The sequence below is a fragment of the Bos taurus genome, chromosome 4, assembly GCF_002263795.3.
Source record: "Bos taurus isolate L1 Dominette 01449 registration number 42190680 breed Hereford chromosome 4, ARS-UCD2.0, whole genome shotgun sequence".
Taxonomy (NCBI): Eukaryota; Metazoa; Chordata; class Mammalia; order Artiodactyla; family Bovidae; genus Bos; species Bos taurus.
This window is the reverse complement of record NC_037331.1, coordinates 59755692-59774946: the sequence shown is the minus strand read 5'-3', so window position 1 is coordinate 59774946 and position 19255 is coordinate 59755692. Positions and strand designations below refer to the sequence as shown.

Below are 19255 nucleotides of genomic sequence, written 5' to 3'. Positions count from 1 at the left end.
ATAGTTGGTTGCTGTTGGGGAGAGGATTCCTGCTCATCACTAATAAGAAGGAAGTGAGTGGGCCATGGTTCCCACTCTGATTTCCTTGGGTAGATGAATTTAATGTAATTTTGTTCTTTGTCAAGGCAATTAATTAGAGGCTTAACTAAATATGATTTGATTGTCATATGTTTCAGATTATCTGAAAATTCAAAAATCTCTTGTAAAACAAATCATGCATTTTAGTCAGAAAAATGTACACTGTGTCTGTCTACCTGAGGCCCTTCTGTTCAAAAGCCTGAGAGTGGGCTTGTCTAGGACCTGCTGGGCAATTAAGGTCAGGATCAGCACAACATTGCCAAAACAACCTTTTCTTCCCCACTGGGTGAAAGTGTTGACTAAAGCCAGGGGGTGGGGTGGGGTGGGTGAGGCTGTCCGTAATGAGAAAGTTAGTAAAGTGAGCAGGAGTAGCCTGAGGGATGAGCCATGGCTCAAGAGACCTCATTAACACCTGGGGACTCAGGAGAACCATGGGTTTAGTGGGAAGAAGAGAGGGCTCCTGGTTTGAAATCCTTTTCTCATGAGCCATACATATTTCTCTCTAAGAGAGGACAGTCGTGCATGTCCTGTGTTGCCTTTGTCATTCCATCACTTTAACAAAAATGTACAACACCATTTACTCCGAAGACATGGAAACCCAGAGAAGTTAGACAAATTGTCCTAAGAAGAACAAGCTGTTGATGGCAGAGCCAAGTCTTAGAAACTGAGTCTTAGGACTCCTGATGCAAGGTTACCCCCAGCTCCATACTGCTGAGTGCTAAGTGCCTTGTGCTTTTAAGCCATTTTGCTGTAGGAGCTTAGCCTTTACACCAAGAAATGACCAGTGTATTTTGGTGGCTGGAGACAGGGAGGACAAAAGAACATATAATAAAGGTAATATTTCTTTTCTTAGTAGACTTCAGAGCTAGGCAGAAGGGACTGGGGAATAAATAACTTAAAAACTATGAGACATGGCGAAACCCACTTCCTCCTAATCTACGAAGCTAGCCTCTGTGACTAGACACAAGGCTTCCATCTGCCTTGTTTCCTCTGGGTAGTTTTCTCTACGATCCTTCCTGCTGAAGTAAAGATGCTTCTTACCCAGTCCGGTGGTACTTAATGCAAATATGTGAATTTGAAATAGTGTGGCCTGGAAGTAATAACAAAGTCTCAATTGGTTACTCAAGTATGAAAAAAAAGCTATAAATTCCTCAAATTAAAAACAAATTCACACAATTTCAAAGCAGGGGGCCTGTATGAATTGCATCCTGCGTTCACATTCTCACCAGGCGACACTGTCACTTTAGCTGCTTAATGGAAATACCCTGCATGCTCAAGAATTTCTGCAAGGGGTTTTGATCCATTTTGCACTATTATTGTAATATTCATTGCTACTTAAACATTTAAAACTCTCTGTATCACATAACAGTATCATCAAAGATGTCACTGTCATATTGCTTGTGCAAGTGCTGGAAATCAGTAACTTTGTAATGAAACGTACATAAAATGCTACTACATGAACCAAACGATCACTGAGATAGGCCAGGCAGTAAATTTAGTGAGTCTCCAAAGAAAAATACTAGAGAAGATACTGAGAAAAAGAAAACTAGGAAATATTAACAAACTAAGTGATAAATATATGTTGAGATAATAGTCCCTCCGCCTTGCCCTCAACTATTGTTTTTCCTTTAGAAAAACTAATTATGAAAGTTTCATACCATATGAGATTTTTAGGAATGCATTCTTGACACGAATAAGGATACATTGTACCTAAGTGTCATGGGTTAAGCTGTGTACCCTGCAAAAAGTGTTGGTGTCCTATCCTCCAGGACCTGTGAATGTGACCTTACGTGGCAATGGGGTCTTTGCAGATGATCAAATTAAGATGAGGTCTTTAGGACGGTCCCTAACCCAGTATGACTGGTGTCCTTATAGGTGTCCTTATAAATGGGGAAATCTGGATGCACAGACAGGTACAGAAGGAAGGTGATATGAAGACTCAGGTTGAATGCCATCTACAAGCCAAGGCGTACCTGAGGGTACACAAGCAGGGGGAGGGGCATGGGACAGGTTGTCCCTCACAGCCCTCAAAGGGCAACAAGCCTGCTGACATCTTGATTTCAGACTTTTGGCCTCCAGAACAGTGAGATAATAAATTTCTGTGGCTTGAGCCACTCAGTTTGTGACACTTTGTTATGGCAGCCCCAGCAAACTAATGCACTGACAGCTGTACTGCTCAGTTGTGTCCAACTCTCTGTGACCCCGGGACTACAGCCCACCAGGCTCCTCTGTCCATGGGATTCTCCAAGCAAGAATACTGGAGTGGGTTGCCATTTCCTCCTCCAGGGGATCTTCCCAACCCAGGGATCAACCCACATCTCCTGAATCTCCTGCATTGGGAGGAGGATTCTTTACCACTAGCGCCACATGGGAAGCCCCAGTGCACTGACTGACCTTTGTTTAAAGAACTCATTTTTGCAGAGGGTACAAAGGTTCCTGGACTATAAAGAAAGCTGAGTGCCGAAGAATTGATGCTCTTGAACTGTGGTATTGGAGAAGACTCTTGAGAGTCCCTTGGACTGCAAGGAGATCCAACCAGTCAATCCTAAAGGAAATGAGTCCTGAATATTCATTGGAAGGACTGATGCTGAACCTAGAACTCTAATACTATGGCCACCTGATGCAAACAACTGACCCATTAGAAAAGACTCTGAAGCTGGGAAAGATTGAAGGCAGAAGGAAGGGGGACAACAGAGGATGAGATGGTTGGATGGCATCACTGACTCAATGGAAATGTGAGTTTGAGTGAACTCCAGGAGTTGCTAATGGACACGGAGGCCTGGCGTGCTACAATGCATGGGGTCACAAAGAGTCAGACATGACTGAGTGACTGAACTGAACAAAGGTTCCCAGAGTTTGGGCCAATGGAGGACCCTGAGGAATTCCTACGTGTTAGGTTACAGTCCCGAAGGGGAAGCCTTTTCTTTCTCACCAGTCATTTACGTGTCAGTGTGACTAGTCCATCAGATACACTTCTTGAAGGTTGATTGACTTTACAGGGAAAGGAAGGCTCTTAATTGGGGTGAGGACATGTGAGGGGGAATTTGGAGCACTGCCCGGATGACCATGCATACCCCCTACATCTGACTCACACTTATAATAGAGCTGGAGTACATTAATGGAAACAATCAGGAAACTGAAGTTTTCCTAAGAAGGTCAGAGGCAGTATCAATGACCTGCATTTTGGTCAAGAGCCAGGTGTGTACAGGTACAGAAGAGCATGGCTAGATAGGGAGGAGAGGGCAGAGGTGGGCAGGTTGAAGGGAGGAGTTGAGGCTGAGGCAGTGAAGGGGGTGCAGCGGGCTGTATCACAGCCTGAAGTGTGGCACAGAGCTGGTACCCCAAGGGGGATGAGGCTGGAGATGTTGGTGGACAAACACCAGGTCGGCAGGGATGCAAACAGAAACCCTTTTGTCTGTGCTTGGCCAAAGGTGAGTGGCAGTGTCAACCCAGGTAGAAGGGAGGGATAAAGACAGCCTGGGCTGTCCACACTGGGGAATTCTAGAGTCACGTGTCTAATTATTCCCAAAGCAAGATGGTTTCTTGGGATGATGCATATTTCTTATGCAGGTTGGTGATTTTGGAGATAAAATCAAGTGTCAGGCTGCTGTTATTTCTGAAGCAGAAGTGTCTAATGAGGACTCTGTGCTCAGAATACAAAAGAGAGTTATCAAAGAGGCTGCTATACAGATGGATCTCCTGATCCAGGAACAGCTCAGACCCTTTCTAATCTAGTGGGCCCCAAGTTTTTGCTTCCATTTCTTCCATGGTCTTCATCTCTCCCTCAGCCATTATAGGAGCAAATATGGAGACAAACAGACATGTCGTGGGACAGAGGATTATGTATCTTTGGGAGAGGGTCCATAGGGTCGATAAGAGTCAGATATGACTGAGCAACTTCACTTTCACTTTTCACTTTCATGCATTGGAGAAGGAAATGGCAACCCACTCCAGTGTTCTTGCCTGGAGAATCCCAGGGATGGGGGAGCCTGGTGGGCTGCCGTCTATGGGGTCACATAGAGTCGGATACTACTGAAGTGACTTAGCAGCAGTAGGAGCAACAGCCATGACAGCAATCACAATAATAGTAGTGGAAATCATGGTAATGGACATTTCCTGAGAACTTTGCCAGTCCTGTGCCTGGCCCTGCACTAGGTATGTTGATTTTCACTGTCATCATGCAAGGAAACTCTTATTATTCCTTCCTCATAGACAAGAAGCCAGTGTTTCCCAGACATTATATAAATGTTCTATGTCGCACAGACGTTAAGTAACGGACTATAATAATATAAGATATTATAGTAACATATAGGAAATAGAATCTGTGGCCTGGCTTTTTGTCATCACAGGTGTCATCCTAAAGAGACATGAGCCATACTAGGCCCTTGCCACAAGCTGTGACGGGACTGGAGGGCAAAGCTCACAGGACAGCTGGCTCTATTTTTCCTACAGAGGTCTAATAAGTGGCTGTGGAATGAGATGAAAAGTAGAAGTAGACTGTGTAAATCTGGGGGACAAAAAAAGGTAAGGCAATGGCAATTGCATCAGATGAAACTCACGCTCTGGTCCTCTTGTTCTTACTGTGACTTGCTGTTGCTGTAGGCTGAAGCTCTCAGGTCATCGTGATGAAATTTCAGAAATGGTCCCTTTGCCCATTGTGTAATACAAGTTAGAGAGGAACATTTCCTTATCAAACACTGTTTTAGGGATGTTGCTTGCATTTGAGTTCCTCTTTTGCTCCATTCCTCAGCTGCCAAATGCTGGCCGAGTTTCGGCAATACTGGCTTGGGCAGTCATTTGGGTGATAAAGGGGAGGGAGTCTATGTTCTCCAACACCTCCAGGAACATTCTGTGCAGCTAGAACTATGATGAATGATTAGGCTGGTAGTGAAGTTAGACTATAGAACTTGGCTGAGATCAAGGTGGGCCTGAAGCGTGGCCTACAAGAGGCCATCTGAAGAGCAAGATGATGCAGTTGAGTGGAGGCCCAGAGGAAACCAGGCGGGGGCTCCCTGCTTGAGCTGCAGCAACAGCCCTGTGTCAGGGAGAGAGTCTGAAGGGCGGGTGGCAGAAAGCAATGGCAAGGACCTGGGCCAATGCCCTCTGTGGAGAGCCATGAACTGCTTCTTCCTCTGGCCAGCCAGAGCCGCTCTGTAAACACTTGTACTGTAGGCTGCTGTGTTAGTTTCCTGAGGCTTTGTAAAAGTGATCTGAAACTTGGTGGCTTACAACAGACATTTACTTTCTCATGTTGATTTTCTGCGGGCCAGGCGAGGGTCCTCCCCTGCCTCGGCTAGCTGCTGGTGGCTGTCAGCCCTCCTTGGCCTCTTTGGCCTCAATCTCTCCAGCCTCTACCTCCGTGGGCACAGTCCCTTCTCCTCTTCATGTGTCATCTCTTCTGTCTCTTATGAGGACACCCATCACTGGATTTAGGACCCACCTGAGTAATCCAGAATGATCTCATCTTAAGATTTTTAAATTTTTTTGCAAAGACCCTTTTTTGAAATAAGGTAACATTTGCAGGTTCTGAGCTTGAAGAAATGGACAAGTCTTTTGGGGCCCACAATTCAATGCATCATAGATGCCAAAAGAGAGAACTATGAGGACTTATATCTATGTTGTTTAAAAATACATCAAAAAAAAAAAAAAAAAAAAAACTCCATGTCACATGTATTGCCTGGGCTTGAATTTGTGGGTGGCATTTAGTGGCCAAACTTCAGAATGTCTTTTAGCCAAAACTATGCTCCTGGGTGACCTGTAGGAGACTATTTTCTCTCTGGAGTCTCCCAATATAATCTACAGCTCCTCCTCTGCCTCTTCCCTTCATCCCATGGTGGGCACATTAGGATCAGTAACTATTAAGAATGGAAGGGTCTTCAGAGACCATAAAGAAGGTTGACCACTGAAGAACTGATGCTTTTGAACTGTGGTGTTGGAGAAGACTTGAGAGTCCCTTGGACTACAAGGAGATCAAACCAGTCAATCCTAAAGGAAATAAACCCTGAATATTCATTGGAAGGACTGATGCTGAAGTTGAAGCTCCAACCCTTTGGCCACCTGATTCGAAGAATGGACTCATTGGAAAAGACCCTGATGTTGGGAAAGAGTGAAGGCAGGAGAAGAAGAGGGCAACAGAGCATGAGACGGTTGAATGGCATCATCAACTCAATGGACATGAGTTTGTGCAAACTCCAGAAGACAGTGAAGGACAGGAAAGCCTGGCGTGCTGCAGTTTATGGGGTTGCAAAGGGTCAGACACAACTGAGCAACTGAACAACAACAATCAGAGACCATTCGAGTTCAAATGTTTAGCACAACTATAACCGGCTCTACCCTGGTTAGTTCAGATCAGTCTCTCAGTTGTGTCCGACTCTTTGTGACCCCATGGAATGCAGCACACCAGCCTTTCCTGTTCCATCACCAACTTCCAGAGCTTGCTCAAACTTAGGTCCATCAAGTCGGTGATGCCATGCAACCATCTCATCCTCTGTTGTCCCCTTCTCCTCCTGCCTTCGATCTTTACCAGCATCAAAGTCTTTTCAAATGAGTCAGCTCTTCACATCAGGTGGCCAAAGTATTGGAGCTTCAGCTTCAGCATCAGTCCTTCCAGTGAATATTCAGGACTGATTTCCTTTAGGATGGACTGGTTGGATCTCCTTGCAGTCCAAGGGACTCTCAAGAGTGTTCTCCAACACCACAGTTCAAAAGCATCAATTCTTCAGCGCTCAGCTTGCTTTATAGTCCAACTCTCACATCCATACATGACTACTGGAAAAACCATAGCCTTGACTAGACGGACCTTTGTCGGTAAAGCAATGATCATCCATTTATTATGACACTAGGTGGCGCTAGTGGTAAAGAAGCCACTTGCCAATGAAGAAGAGATACCAGTTGGATTCCTGGGTCAGGAAGATCCTATGGAGGTGGGCATGGCACCCCATTCCAGTGTTCTTGCCTGGAGAATGGGGTCGCAAAGAGTTGGTTATGACTGAAGGACTAAGCACATAGTGACACCAGCCCAGCTGGAGCCTCAGATTTCCCAGACCAGTCCTCAGCCACTTCCAAGGGTTAGAGTTAGCACGCGAAGGGAAACTTCTTTGCCATCCCTGACCTGAAACAAGCCTCATTTTTCTGGATAAGGAAACTGAGACCCAGGGAGGAGGTGAGAACTGGTAAAAGTGGTACTCTACGCAAGGGGTACTTCAACACTTCATTTCCCATCTTAAAAAAAAAGATCAGATTAAAAATCCCTAGATTCTCCAGTTATGATTTTTTTTTCATCTTCATAACACCTAGGTGTTGACCTGATTTTCTTTTTTTAATGGCTCCCTACTCCCCGCAGACACACGGAACCTGTCACCCTACCAATGTGACTTATAACATTTTGCACATCCATGCTGCTCTGCAGCTTTCAGGCCCCATCTGCTAACTCATATAAAACAAAATTTATATTAAATGGTATATTAGAAAAATCATCACGGCCTAAATTGAACATCATTTGTCAGGAAACAGAGCATATATGCCAATTTTGCTTTTGATTCTTGGCTTGGCCCATCTGAGTTCTAGGTGGGGAAGAGGACAGTGCCCCCTGTCCTCTGCAGTGTTGCCCCTGACAACTCCATTTCCTAGAGCAATTCTCATCTTGAGGCTGAGTGGCTGAGATGCTGACCTCCTTAGAAATTCAAATCAGCCTTTTTTAGACCTATTGTTAGAAAAGCACAGCCCTAAAACATCACATTCAACTCAGTTTCTCCTATAGTTCTTTGGACTGCTACGTCTGGGGAAAATTAGCAGCATCAGCTTGGGCAAGGGTTAAGAGAAAAGAAATGAAGCTGTAAGGTTAGAATCAATATTTAACTTGGTTTCTTTGCTTCTTAGGGACTTGTTCATTTGACACGTGGGATGAAGGAACATTGATGGGGGGTTTGAGGTAGAAGGGACTGCAGTTTTCAATGACTGAGGGGCCATGTACAACACTCCATATTAGGTGAACGATAAATATCTAGGATAGCTGTTCTTCCACCCACTTGACAGGCGGGAAACTAAAAGTGGGAAAGTTTGTTATTTGCCCAACATCAGTTAGCAGATGGCAAATGAAGTAATGGATTTCCAGTGTCTTCTTCTAATTAAGTAAGGTATACCAAGAGGAATCTAAGGGCTGTTTTCCATCTTGTATATGGCATTTCTCTAGAAGAAGAATCTAGGACTAAATGAAATGTGGCCAGTCCTTGAAAGGAGGAGTCAGGGAAGACTTCATTGCAGGTTGAGAGCTGAGATGTGGCACAGATATGAGAGGACAAATTATACGATGAAGTATATTCCCTTTATACATCCCAAACTGGAGTTTGTTGATTTCCTGAACACCTTCTTGAGCTCTTCTGATAATCTGAATTTCGCTAATTTCAATGGCATTGTTTATTACATTTTGATTATATTTTGAGTGACTATTAGGGCTACCGTAGTAGGTACTTGGCAATAGCTGAGATTAAATATCTCATTTAGTCCTCACAACAAGTTGCGGTGGATGGAGTAAGTATTGTCATTTCCAGTCTATAGATCAGGAAACTAATGCAGAAAGTTACATAGTTTTTCCCAAGTCCCAATCCTAGGGCAGAGTGGGATTTACCTCCAAGGTTATGACTCTCCAGTGTGTTCCAGGTAACATCCTCTGGTTTGAAGCTCCACTGAAGGCAGGAAGAGTGGCTTGATTTTGTTTGTTTCTAAGTTTTCCTTTAATTGGAGAAGAATGTATTATCAGTGAGTCCCTTTCTTTGTTCCTTGCTGCCTTTGTCCTTTTAATATCCACAGTCCTGACTCATTCCACTTTGATTTGGATTTCAACCAACTGAAATCTAATCCCTGACCCTCTTAGCTAAGACAGAGTATCAAATATTAACCCTCTAGGGAAAGCGTTTTAAAAAGAAGACTCTGAAAGGGCAAAAGGCCTTTAAGACTCAGATGCTCTACTAACAAAAACTGAAGCAGGCTGATGGGAAGATGCTTTTGAGAGGAAAGATCTCAGAGCTTGAGAACAGGTAGAGAAAAGGTGTGGCTCATGGCCCTGCAGCATTGACACAATTTGCGAGCTCATTAGAAATGCAGAATGTGGGGTCCACACTTTCACAGGATCCCCAGGTGATTTGGGAGGACGTCCACTACAGTTTGGCAAGCACTGGTCTAATCCATACTCTGACTTTGTCTGAACTCAGGCAATAGGCTGGGCTCAGAGCTAGAACTGAAAAGGTGAATTTGAACTGTCTTTTTCAGGTGATCAGGCAAGAGGGAACTTCAGGCAAAGACAGCAGAAAATCAGATGTAGGCCTACAGGAGCTGGCGGTTTGTCGGGAAACACAGCCGACTGATTCAAAACCGAATAAAGGGGCCAACCTCATCGTGTGGTGGATGAGTTAGCAAAAATCTACCCATCAAATCCAGTCCACAGTGTTTTAGCTTTAGATAAGCAATTTCTAGCTTTCCCTTCATGAGGGTAAATGTAAAATAGTCTAAAATTTGTATTAGCAGTTGGTGAGTTGGCCAGATCCCTTTTCCTCTCGGAGCCAGTGCATTCATTCCTCTCACAGCTCAGTTCATGAATTAACTATTTCCCCTGGAATTGAAATTGTAAGAGCTTCGCTGAGCAAAAAGCAATTTTGTTCCCCTCTGATTTTTTTCTAAGTGCAGGTTAGCTTGAAGCTCCATGCCACCCTGCTCTGCAGACATGCTCCAAGCTGACCTGTTCCTCTCTCCCCACAATGTCATCTCACAGATAAATCAGAACTTAAGAATCAGAAGAAAAACCAGCCTTAGAATTTGGCATTTTCTCTGCTTATCACACTGAGTTCTTGGCAAGTCTTTTAAACTTTAAGTGTTTAAAAATTTCCCTAATATAATATCATTTACCTTGCCATCTTCTCTGGGGGTGAAGGTTAATGAGATGATGCAGCTGCTTTGATCTCCTGGGGAGAAAAAGAAGCCTATAAATTTATCACAGACAATGACGAGAACAAGATTTTTAAAGAAAGGATAAATCATTAACACAATTACAAATCTTCATTAATCATGCTATCTCCAGGCTGGTCTTATTTACAAGTGTGGCCATCGAGGTTATTCTGATGAGCAAGGGCTTAGAGAAGGTTCTATCTCTAGCACAGAGGATCCTTTCCTTCTCCTACCGCACACTTTGTAATGTGTCCCCATTGCCTTCCGACATCCCAAAACTTCCATTTTTGTGTTTTGACCTTTGCTCACCTCTTCAAGCTCAATTTTTATCATTGCCTATCTCTCCTTTCACTGTAAGACTATTTTCTGTTCTTTAACACACCAGGCTCCCTCTTTCTCTCTCTCTCTCCCTTTAGGGTACTTTCTTATGACATTTACTATTCTCTTTGGTCAGAATACTGTTCTTCTCTCAGCTTCTCAACATCAGCACCTGGGCCAGTTCTCAGGGCCCCATTGGGCTCAGCTGCCTCCTCAGGGAAGTCTCTCAGGATCTCCCAAGCTAGGGTGGAGAGGGTTGCACATGGTTCCCCTGCATCAGGGATTTAAACCCTTTCTAGTAATTCCCTGCTTATTCACCATTCTCTCTCTCTAGACTAGTGGCTCTCAGCTGTGGTGGCACATTTCGTGGGACACCTGGGGACATTTTGAAACTGCAGACATACAGATCACAGGCTAAGGAAATTACAAGCTCTTGGAGTAGGATTCAGGTATCGGCTCTCCTGGTGATTCCAGGGTACAAGTCAGTTTGAGAACAACTGTTACATTTACACTATATAGAGCTCAGATTCATCTGACTCTTTGCCATCTCATGGTCTGTAGCCCACCAGGCTCCTCTGTCCATGGGATTCTCCAGGCAAGAACACTGGAATGGGTTGCCATTTCCTCCTCCATGAGATCTTCCTAATCCAGGGACTGAACTCGAGTCTCTTGTCTCCTGTGCTGGCAGGTGAGAACCACCTGAGAACCACCATACTAAGCTGTAAAATCCCAAGGGGTCACCACAATTACCATAATGTTTGGTATGTAATTGGCATGCAATAGAATTTGCTGAATGAAAGAATGAATGAGGTGTTTCAGTCTCAGCTTTGCAGATCCTAAACTTTGGCTCCTGGGTCACCACCAGAGGATGAGGTTGTTAGGTACTTGAGGTTCTAAGATTCATATTCAATGGAAACCAATTAACTTTATTTTCAGGAAATGCAACCAAATCAACCAGATACTTTTATCACCTTTCCTCTCCTGTTCCCAATCATGAGCTCCTTCTTTTCCCAGTATGAAAGTCTCCTCAGAAAATCAGATTAAGATTAGATAAGAAAAGGGAAGGAAGTTGAAGGTCTTACAGGATATTTTTATTTGGCTGTGATGCTGATAAACATCAACTTTCTACTATAGAAATCCCATGGATATGCTTGGTATTTGAGATAATTTGTCTGGAAGGGCTTTGAAACCATAAAAACAGTATTGTTATTAGTATTATGCATTTCACTTATTCCCATAACAAATATTTGGAGGGTCTTTATGATTGCACTAGATAATAGAAATATAAAATGGAAAAAGGGCTGTTGCTGGTCCTACAGGGAGAGCATGCTAAAGTGTCCTCAGAAAGGGTCGCTGGCACCCGGGGTGGTGAATCTGGGAACTCAGAGAAAGTGAGTGCTATCCAGCTCTGTCTTCTCCTGGAAGGTTAGTATTGTAAGGGGAGAAGCCATCCTGCTGGTGTGCAGTTCACCAAGGCCTCACACAATAATTATATCCATTACTAAGATGAATAAATTATGGGCCATTTGGTAATTTGGATGCTTGAGTTCCAGGTACTAGAAAGCCAAATAGATTCATCTAAGTACAAAAAGATTTAGTTGAGGGATCAGGGTAGTTCAGAAAGTCAAAACCAACATCAGTAAAAAACCACAACATAAAAGCAGAGCCTTAGGAGTGCTGCAGCTAGGGCTTTTGTGAGGACTTTTTTTTTTTTTTTAAATTATGAAAGCATGCTAACACAATTACAGGAGACTTGGAAAATGAAGAGCAAATTTACATATAGTTCCACTATATATTACCATTATTTTTAAGTAGGTAAGATTTTGAGTTGGAGTTTCAATATCATATTCTCAAAAATAATAGAACAAATATACAGAGAAGTAGAAGATTATAGCAGACCTGAAAAGCACTATGAACCAATTCAACATAATTAAGATGTATACAATTTTCATACAACAGTAGGATACAAATTCTATTTCAGTTCCCATAGGCTGTAAACTAGGAGACATTGGAATATATCCAGGGACACTAAACAAGGTGCAAAAATGGCATGGTGTAAAGGTATTGAAATCATACAGAGTCTGTTCTCTTATCACTATGAAATTATAATTATGTTAGAAATCAACATCAAAAGATATCTGAAAGTAGCCCGCATATTTTCAAGTGTAATGTGACGCTTTCTTCTTAAGTCTTTTGAGACTAGGAACTTGGGCCCCCTTGGTGTCACCCACCTCTTCTTCTCTTGTTTGTAACAAGGTCCTTCTTTCCTCCTGCAGGTGTGTTTGGACAGGCAGTGGGCCCAGAGGCAGCAGAGGGCTCTGGACTCAAATTTTCCCAGTCTTACCTCCAGAGTGGAAAGGGCTGTCTCTGCTAAGCTCAACACACACATTCCATGGGAAGGACTCCAATTTTCCAGGATGAAGATGTTAAAACCCCTGCCTAGTCACAGAGACAGAGTACAGGTGTTACCTGTATGAGGACCAGAGTGCAGGTCCTCAGATAAGGCTGATGATCTTCTCAGAACAGTACCATCTGCAGGCATGTGGTTATCAAAGGAGACTCCTGAGTCAATCAGATACAGAAACAGGATTCACAGGCTGAGGCTATTATTAATCTGTTATTGCAGATCTTTAGGAAAGGAACAAGGAGTTCTACTTGCCTCTCTGTAGGTGATTACAATTACAGTTGTCAGGGGGAGTGTGTAATTTACTTGGTTCTGTCTCCTCACAAGAAAAATTTGAAGTGACCGACGTTAAAGCCCTCGGTGCATCACAACTCTCAGTGTTACAGCTCCATGTTACAGCTCAGTTTTATTTAGAAAATAAAGGAAAATACATCCTCGAGGCGTGAGGGCATGCTGACCCAAAAGACGCGGGGGTGGGGGGGTGGGGGGAGGGGGGGAGAGAGAGAGAGAGAGAGAGAGAGAGAGAGAGAGAGAGAGAGAGAGAGAGAGAGAGACTGCGCATGCGCGCACGGAAGAGCGCCCCTCCCCCGCCCCCTCCAGCCTTTTGGCTCTTCTCGTTATATGTTTTTTCCTCCTCCCTGGGCCTGCCCTATGTAAATTGGGCTAGCCAGGACTGCTGTTTGTTCTACTTGAGGTCCTCACTCCCGTCCTTGGACCTTCCTTTGTTCTATTTTTCGCAGGCTTTCCCCTTCCTTGCCTTTTAGCCACTGCCATTCTGGACTCCTTTTTCCTATTCTACCTAAAACAATGAAGGAGAATGTAACTTTTGCAAACCCTAGACTCAAAGTCCATCTGCTTAGAAATTGTGCTGACTTACTTTAATGTTTCTACCAAAATTAAGGTGACATTTATCCCATAGTGTCCCAAATCTGGTAAGGTGAGTTATGATCATACCTTTGGGCCTGAATGAAATAGCAAAAGGGTGGAGATGATACCCCTGCCCTGGAAAGTCATTCCAGTATTGACAGAGTTCTGGTTGCTTTGAAGGCCATGACCCGCTGACTGGGGCTCCCTGCAGGTCTGCAGCTGAAGAAGCCCTTCTTTATCCAGGAGTGCAGGTGCTCTTTACCTATGACCTGTTACTTCATTTAATAAAGGATTGGAGAGTGATACTCTTGAACAAGTTTTTATTTCTTATTGTCCTGAAGCTTCCATTTTAATGCAAGCAAAAGACTCCAACACAATCTTGCTCATAACAAGGTGTTCGGCTGGCCTTAGACTGGAAATGTTTCCATGGTTCTTTCTGATGGTTCAACGATTCCAGAAGCAAGGCAGAGAGTGCACGTCACTCAAAGTGGAGGACTGATCTAGACCTCTGGGAAGAAACATCTTGGGGGAGCTGGGATATTGGAGGAAGAAATGACAGGGAAGGGATGATGTTCCTCAAGGGTTTCATAAGGCTGATGGATGGAAATTGGGATTGGCAAAAATGATATGAAAGCAGAGCTCACTGAATCCAGCTCATATGAAGCCAAATGGATTAGACAGAGTGGGGACAGTGCACAGAGAGCAGATTTTTACAGAACCAGGATAGATTCAGAACAGGTTCAGGATCCTGGCAGAGGAGGAACAAAGTAAGACCCCCAAAAGGAGTTGAAATTCAGGTCAAAAGAGTCTGAATAGAATTGAAGAGGCTGAATAGAGCTGCCAGTGGGAGGGCTGAGTCAAGAATACCAATGATAGTTGGGCATATCACCGGGCTGGGAAAAGGGGGTGGGGGTAGAAGGCTTTACATTCTCAATTGTCTGGTCCCAGGCTAGTAACCCAGGAAGATACAATGACAGGAGCATTCTTATAGCTCATTTTAAATAGGATTGCCTTTCTGCCGCACAGGCTTCACAGACAAAAGGTTCACATACAAATTGTTACTGAGCATTTGCCACATTTTAAATAGGGTTCTTTGGTGAAGCCACAGTTCAGGGTAGCAACAATTTTTCTAATTGCTATTTAAACAAACACTGCATCTCTGTTTTTGCCCTCTGCTAGCATAATTGCTCTCAGGGGGCAAATGATTTTTTTTGCTTAAGCAAATGAATTAATATATCTGTGGTTCTATTGAGTGCAATGCTCCCTCCTACCACCCAGAGACACAGGGTTTGGAAGCAAGGGACAGAATATAGAGAACTGAATGGTTCTGCATGAGAAATTGAGTTGAATTCAGAGTTTGCGAGGACAGAAAGAGGAAGGGGTGTGGGAGGAAAGGGAATCAGCTGAGCATGTGACATGAAGCTGGGCTTCAGGGAGAAGAGAAAAGCAGCAAAAACCCTTAACCTGGCCCCCCTGGTGGGGGGACTGGCCAGGGGACTTCTAGAAACAGCAGTGGCCATCCTTCAGTTGTCTTACTTTATTGAAAATATTACTTCAAGAGTAGGATGTTAAAGTGCATGACATTTTAAAACTGTAAAGGAAAACAGTGTTTATAAGTTTGATTTTAAAAAATTCCATTTTCATTCATGTCCTTTGATGCTCTGTAACGTAAGCCCCTCCTCCAACCATTGCCCTAGGATCTTTGGTTCAAGGCATCCCAGGTGGCACAGTGGTAAAGAATCTGGTCTGCCAATGCAGGAGATGCAGAAGATGCAGGAGACATGGGTTCGATGCTCTGATCAGGAAGAGCCCATGGAGAAGGAAATGGCAACCCACTCCAGTATTCTTGCCTGGAATGTTCCATGGACACTGGAATCTGGCAGGCTACAGTCCTTTGGGTTGCAAGGAGACAAGCAAAGAACGACTGAGCATGCATGCACGCACACCTTATGCAGGGGGTTTTGTGGGAATCAAGGAAGAAAGGGTCATATTCCATGTTTGGCCCATGTTGGGTGCAGAGAAGGGAGCATCTGCAAACGAGGAGAGAAGGATGAGAGGATCTGGCAGTGCAGGAAGTCAGAGCAAGTTAATGCCTAAGAGAAATGTGGGAGGCAGAGATTTCCCATCCATTGGGCAAGCGCCTTGATGTACTTTTTCTTGCTTTTTATTATTTTTGAAAGATATTTCAACAATGAAAAGTTTAAACATCCTGAAATGTTGAGAGAATAGCACTCTGACCTTCTTATGCCATACATAGAGTCAAGAATTACTGACATCCAAGATTGCTTTATTCATCTTTTCTATGTTGTCGTTTAGTCGCTCAGTCCTGTTCAACTCTGTCACTCCATGGACAGTAGCCTGCCAGGCTCCTCTGGTTCATGGGATTCTCCAGGCAAGAATACTGGAGTGGGTGGCCATTTCCTCCTCCAGGGATCTTCCTGACCCAGGGATTGAACCTGAGTCTCTCATATCTCCTGTACTGGCATTTTACCTTTGCTTTACCTTTCTTTTCCTACTATTTCTAATTAAGTATATACATTTGCTGCGACATGTATATGTCACATATGTACATGGGGGTGTGTAATGTACATGGGGGTGCAAAGGGAGTTTATTTGTGAGCAGTGGTGAAGCAACACAGAGGTGTCCTGGCAACACCATGCATGCTGCCGAATGCTACCACATTGCCTGGCCACACAGTGGATTTAATCCAGGGGTTTATTCCAGGCCCTTCTTTGCTGCAGATACTCTTTAAACCACATATTCTAAATGAAGCCTTGATAGGTGGGCAGCCACCTGGATGAAATTACTCATTTCAAAACTGAAAATAAGATGTGCTGTGGTGTCAACAGCAGAAGCAGAAGACTTTCTAAGTGAAGTTTTACATTCAGGCCAGGTCAGGTCTATTAAGCTTTTTGCCTCAAGCATTTGGCAGGGAAAATGTTTCAGTGTGAGCACAGGGAGGACAGTAATTTCACCAACTTGCCAGAGACCACAGTTCAGAGGTACAGAAGGTGCGTCACTTGACTGTCTCACCCCAGAGAACCCGCTATCTGCTTCTGGTTGGCAGGGCACTCACTTTGGTTTGTCATTATACACTCATCAGTGGGATTACATTTTCTTATGAGACCTCAAGCTCAAAGAAGAAGACAGAGACTCTGTCTAGCATAGTGCTTGGCACACAAAAGACTTTCCATCGTCAAAAGGAGGAAAATGGATATTTGCTCACTACATATTTATGAGTTCCTGTCAACTGAATGCTAAGTAGACAACAAATGTATCATTATCAAATGTAGCTAGAGAAGAACAATAATGTTTGAATAATTTGAACCTGTAAATTTTGTATCATGCTCTAATTAATCTTTCTCCTCTAAATTGATATTTTAAATAAATCCTTTTATTGGATTTTGAGTTTGTTTTTTGTGGTGCTTCAATAACAATCTTGCATGCAATTGAGATATGTATGTACAATAAAAGAATGGGACTGTGAGTTTTAATATTTTTCAAGACATTAAGCAGAGGTTGCCCTTTTAAAAAACAAAATATCTAATTATGAACAAACATCAATTTTCTCAATGGTAGCACAGTTAGTTTTTTGTTTTTGTTTGTAGAAGGAAATGAAATGAGAAGGTAAAAGCATGAATTGACCAAGAATCACTCAGAAGCCAAAGGAAACTAAATGTAGGGAACAAAGGGTGTGATTCGAGCATGAAAAATTCCTTGAATCCACTGAATACATGCTGAACTAAAAATGGAAGAATAACATGAATAAAGCTTCATTGACAAAATATGAGTTATTGAGATAGATAGAAAAGGCAGGGTATGAGATCAAATACAATTCACTTGTGCTGAAAAACAATGTTAGTGGCCATGTTTCATACTATGTTTAATATAAAATAAGTCATTATTTGAAAAGAAGAAAGCAAGCTCACCTTATTACATCACATCAATAATGCATTTTCTGGAAGCTCATCATGGTTCTTTCCATAAAGGCCAGATAACACAGAGAAATCATCTTTTATGTCTGTTTCTGCCTTCCTGCCTAGAAGGGTTCATTTCATTATTCTGTTTTGGCTCAACCTATCAAAATTCTCAAGGAGTTTCAATGCAGATGAATCCAGGCACTCTACGTGTAGCCATCTAAAATAATTCAAGACAAAAAGAAAAAGTAAAATAAACAACCTGTTTCTATTAATGCTTCCACTCTCAACCTCATCCTCAGAGCAAGGTGCTTTTTATTTTAACAATCCAGATAATTAGCTCATTTTTTCACTTAGCTTTGTCTTTACATAAATGGCTGTAGAGTATGAATGTTCTATTATTCTGTAATTTTTAGCATTTTCTACATGCCAGGTACTATTGAGGGTGATCCAAATTCCTAAATTCTTGGTCCTTTTAGCTCTAAATAGGGAGCAGTAAGGCTTATTTCCTTGGAAATGAACAGAGATCATTCTGTCATTTTTGAGATTGCACCCAAGAATTGCATTTCAGACTCTTTTGTTGACTCTGATGGCCACTCCATTTCTTCTAAGGGATTCTTGCCCACAGTAGTAGATATAATGGTTATCTGAGTTAAATTTGCCCATTCCAGTCCACTTTAGTTCACTGATTTCTAAGATGTCGATGATCACTCTTGCCATCTCCTGCTTGACCACTTGCAATTTACCTTGAATTATGGACCTAACTTCCAGGTTCCAACACAATATTCTTTACAGCACCGGACTTTACATCCTGCACCAGTCACATCCACAACTGGGTGTTGTTTTTGCTGTGGCTCTGTCTCTGCATTCTTTGCAGAGTTATTTCTACACTCTTCTCCAGTAGCATATTGGACACCTACCGACCTGGGGAGTTAATCTTTTAGTGTCATATCTTTTTGCCTTTTCATATGTTCATGGAGTTCTCAAGGCAAGAATACAGAAGAGGTTTGCCATTCCCTTCTCCAGGGGACCACATTTTGTCAGAACTCTCCACCATGACCCATCTGTCTTGGGTGGCCCTACAAGGCATGGCTCATAGTTTCATTGAGTTAGACAAGGCTGTGGTCCATGTGATCAGTTTGATTAGGTTTCTGTGATTGTGGTTTTCATTTTGTCTGCCCTCTGAAGGATAAGGATAAGAGGAGTATTGAAGCGTCCTGATGGGAGAGACTGAGGAAAACTGGGTCTTGTTCAGATGGATGGGGCCATGCTCAGTAAATCTTTAATCCAATTTTCTGTTGATGGGTGGGGCAGTGTTCCCTCCCTGTTGTTTGAGAGCAAACTATGGTGGAGGAAATTTTCATTCCAATCCCAAAGAAAGTCAATGCCAAAGAATGCTCAAACTACCACACAATTGCACTCATCTCCCATGCTAGCAAAGTAATGCTCAAAATTCTCCAAGGCAGGCTTCAATGGTACATGAACCATGAACTTCCAGATGTTCAAGCTGGATTTAGAAAAGGCAGAGCAACCAGAGATCAAATTACTAACATCCATTGGATCATCAAAATAGCAAGAGAGTTTCAGAAAAACATCTACTTCTGCTTTATCAACCGTACCAAAGCTTTTGACTGTGTGGATCACAACAGACTGTGGAAACTTCTTCAAGAGATGGGAATACCAGACCACCTGACCTGCCTCCTGAGAAATCTGTATGCAGGTCAAGAAGCAA

General features: G+C 43.1%; 1 long non-coding RNA gene across 2 annotated transcripts in view; it reads right to left on the bottom strand.

Annotated features, from left to right (window-relative positions):
* The window catches only part of LOC112446385 (uncharacterized), a 56700-nt gene extending 38867 nt beyond the window's left edge, over positions 1 to 17833 (bottom strand). Inside the window, exons 1-3 of one of the 2 annotated variants that reach the window (XR_003034351.2) lie at positions 17536 to 17833; positions 9979 to 10034; positions 8705 to 8808 (exon numbers count right to left, since the gene is read on the bottom strand). This is a non-coding gene — a long non-coding RNA (uncharacterized lncRNA). Of the gene's footprint in view, positions 1 to 8704; positions 8809 to 9978; positions 10035 to 12804; positions 13249 to 17535 lie in introns of those variants that run through there. The other variant, XR_003034352.2, reaches the window with a different exon arrangement.
* Positions 17834 to 19255: the final 1422 nt, after the last annotated feature.